Genomic DNA, 4,124 nt, shown 5'->3' with positions numbered 1-4,124 from the left:
TTTCTCCTTATCCACATCTTAATGCAACATAACTGATTGTTCTTTAAGATAAAATAAGTATAGTTTTTTGAAACATGACGTACGCATTGCGTTCGTTCCTGGGTCCTTCCTGACTAAAGGCTGATTGGTGGTGGTGGTGTATCTTTCACAGCAGCAGGGGAGCCTGTTGTAAAGGGGCTATCCTTTGTTTCTTATCTAAGATGGGTAGTCAGGCCTGACAGCACACGCCTATCATCCTAAAACTCAGGAGGCTGAAGCAGGGGCATCACCGCAAAGTTGCCTATATTACATGGTGAGAGCCTTTCTCACAAAACAGCAAAGAAACACTGTCTCACACTAAGAAAAATATCTATTCTTTATATATAAGATGTCCACAATGGTAGAGAGTTCATTTTGTAATTATTAGTGTTCATAATTCAGCAGATCCAGGTAAGTTCGTGTTTCTCTAAAGGCAGAGGTGCCAGCATATAAAACAGGTTATGTAAGGCAGACAGTGTTTGTCTAGTGGATTCCTCTTGCGTGTTTTAAGAAGCTGGGAAGTATTCCAATCATTTCTTCACCAAGGCGCTTAAAAGGAATAAGCTCTTTTAGAGCCTGTTTAAAAATAAACCTGAAATGTTTTCATTTGATTCAGATCTTTAAAGTGACACTTGGCCGTACAAAACAAATCGATGGCTTTCATTCCCTGTGTGGGTTTTTCAAGATTAAAAATCTCCAGCTTGAAGAAAATAAATATTTTGAACTGAGGTAAGCAACAAAAAGAAATTTAAATTGAACTGTTAACGTCATCCAGGTGCATAGAACAAGAAAGACTTTCAGGTATCAGAACTTGAAGCTCACGCCATTTGGTCGTCATCTGTATGATCAGAATTTAAATTACCTTTGTTTAGTGAGTGGGTGTACTTTCTGCGTTTTGGTACGGGGAATCGAACTGGGGGTTCCATGCTTTCCAGGCAGGCACTGTTCTGAGATACTTCCTTGGCCCTTTTGTTTTTTCTTGCAAGACAGCAACTCATGTATTCTTGGTACAGTTATAAGTAGGACTTTGGAAGACCTTCCTTACTATCGGGCATATACTATAGCAGATCAGTGTAAGGTTAAGCTTTGCTGTGTAACTTCTAGGTTGTGTGCGCTTTTAATGACTCAGGTTAACCAATAGCTCCAAATATTTATTTCTCAAGACTTGAAAGGCTTTTATTTTTGGAATTTCAGAGAAAACACTACTTTTAATGCCATTGGGAAGATTTATGTTTTATAATGTGAAGCAGTACAAATTAAAATTAGACTTTGCTATCCATCAGTAATTCTAAATATTTCTCAAAATTAAGATTTGGTATCACTTGCTTTTGAATCATAAGAGACTTGCTTATTTTGATTTTTGTGATGACCCAAGGGAAACCGATTCTCTCTACATTTTTGCCCTTTTACTTTCAACTATTTTTTAAAAGCCCAGGATAACTGAAAGTCTTGTATCATCAAATCCTACGGCATGAATGGCGGGGGATTTAGTTCAGTGCAACAGATGCGTGTCGGCAAGCATGGGGCCATGAGTTTGATCCCCACTTCCAGGAAAAAACAATCTTACAGTGTGAGAGGTGAGTGCCAACTCTGCCTTTGAACCTCTTGTGACACAGAAGAAAAACTCATCTGTAAGATACATGGTTTAGAATGAACTTGGTTTCATGCTAACTAAATTATAAGCTGGTGGAAAGTTCCCGTGTGCATGGCTATACCATGTGGATGTGTATGCAGTGAATATTGCAGAATACAAAATTCAATCCCCTGCCCACCACGGTAATGGAGTTTTTTATTTGTTTTTTTGTTTTTGTTTTTCCATTTCCTGTTCCTGTTCTACTTGGGTATTTTTGTGTGGTTGGTGTTTTGTTCTTTGGTACCGGGAATCGAGCTCAGGGCCTTGGCTTGCCAGGCAGGCGCTGCGCTGCTGAGCTGTACCCACAGCCCATGTTCTACTTGCTCATGCTGGGCAGGCTTCATCGGAACCACCAGGGCAGCAGTAGCTTCTGCACTGAGACTGCTTCCTGGGGAGGACTGGCCCAGTTCACACAGTGACCTGGAGGACTTGGTTCCTTCATGCCATTCTGAAATCAGGTCATTTTAAAATCAGTGTGCAAAATCTGGCTTATTGACCATCTTATGTTGATGTAGCAAAAAGCCTTGTTTTAATCGTCCCGTGAACTGGGCAGATATTTCAGCGTGCTTATTAAATTTCTGATAGTTAAAATGTTGACCCAGCCCTGGCTATGGAAGCCTTGCTGTACTGTTTTGCACATCTGTTTGAAGTAACTAGGAGGTGGTCGCAGTTTGCAGAGGCCCTGGGGAGCCTCCCTGGGAGGGAGGGCCCAGCACGGGTCACCACCTTCTGCCTGCCTTGCCATCTCGTCCCCAGCCCTCTCTGGGTTTGTGTCCTTGGCCCACTGAGACCTCGTAACCCCAGTCACACAGGATGGAGACAGCGCTGGGGCTCCCAGCACATGCTTCCAGTTAACTCCTCACTCTTCGTTTCCAGGGGTGACGCGACTTTGATTCTCTTAAATAGGTGCTGCTCCGTCTCAAAAAGATGACCTTGAAGCTTTACAGGTAAACGGACGCAACCTGAAAACACAGTGTGGGCGGACACAACTGTCACTTTGCTTGTCTTCTGTGAGATCTCAGATACAGGCATACAGGAGGCAGGAGGGTCTTCAAACAGATGGTGAACAGGAGTGGAAGGGGAGAAAGGGCACAGGGAAAGGAGAATCGAAGGTTTATTGTTTTTTTTTTCTCTTTAAAATTGTTTTTAAAAAAAGAAACAATGGAAATAGAGCCTTCGCAAATGGAAAGGGGACCCAGAGTTAGAGGGAGAGGCGGGAAGGGGAAGAGAATTAAGATGATTACGTGCAGATACCAGCTCCCCACAATAAATGCAATCGTGTGCTACAAACGTGGACTAATAAAAAATCCTGTTCTGAAAGAAAACCTTAAGGGTATTCAGAAAGATATTTAAGAAACTGGGAAAAAATCATGACTCTTAGAGACAAAGTTCCTACCAATAGGTGGTTGTCTGTCCATCCAGAATTTATGCATGCCTATAAAATGATTAACTTTTGCATAAGCGGGGTCTGGCTGGACGCCTCGCACGCCGTGGTGCCACTGTGTGCATTTTAAGCCGCTTTTTAAGGAGGGCTCAGAATGCAGGCTGGCATTTCATGGCGTGGCATTCTTTTGTCCCTGCCTGCAACCTAAAGCGGCTTGAAAGTGACCCTTTGTTGCGGCGTGGGTGGCAGGAGCACAGAGCCGTACAATCAACAATATCTCACAAGAATGACTCATTCTTTGCAGGAAAGAAGTCCAGCAAGTGTCTCAGGGAAATGTCATCGCACATCTGCTGGGCAGAAGTGTGGTGTGGGGCTCCTATCAGAATGCCTGTCTTCCCTGCCCGGCCTCAGAAAAAACCAGATTGGGGGACAGGGGTGTTTCACCAGTGTGATGCTCAGCTATGGTTTTTTGGTTTTATTACCACGCTACACCCATCATTCTCGACCTCCAAGCTGCTTTGTTTTTTTAGAAATAACGTCTGGGCTGGGGATTTAGCTCAGTGGCATAAGTGCCTACCTGGCAAGTGGGAGGTAATGAGTTTGATCCCTGGTACTGCAAAAAAAAAAAAAAAGTAAGAATCTCCATAGGAAACTTCATGCTTAGGTGAATGTTTCTATTTTGGCTCACTAGCAGTGAATTATTCATTGTAACACCTACTGTGTGCCAGCCTACGCTGAATGCATTTTTACCTCAGTTTATCCTTGCAGCTCCTGCCAGTGACACTGTGCTTTTCCTCTGAGTTAGTGAAGCAGACACAGAAAGCCTGAACTATTTGCTTTCACACCTCCCCAGGTGGAGAGGCTAAGAGCTAGACAGAGGCCAGTCTGCAGGCTGAATGCAGACCTCAGTGCCTTTTAACTTTTAGTCTTATGCAAGATCTTATTCCTTGGCCTCAGGAGGCTGAGGCAGGAGGATAACCATGCATTTGAGGCCAGCCTGAGCTATATGGTGAGTTCAAGGCCAGCCTGGATAACACAGTGAGACCCTGACTCAAAATAGCAAAAAAAGACCTTCTTTCTCATCCTGCT

This window comes from Cavia porcellus, unplaced genomic scaffold, assembly GCF_034190915.1.
Source record: "Cavia porcellus strain 051 isolate PalLab524CR breed Dunkin Hartley unplaced genomic scaffold, mCavPor4.1 scaffold_1, whole genome shotgun sequence".
Taxonomy (NCBI): domain Eukaryota; kingdom Metazoa; phylum Chordata; class Mammalia; order Rodentia; family Caviidae; genus Cavia; species Cavia porcellus.
This window is presented reverse-complemented; position numbering follows the sequence as displayed.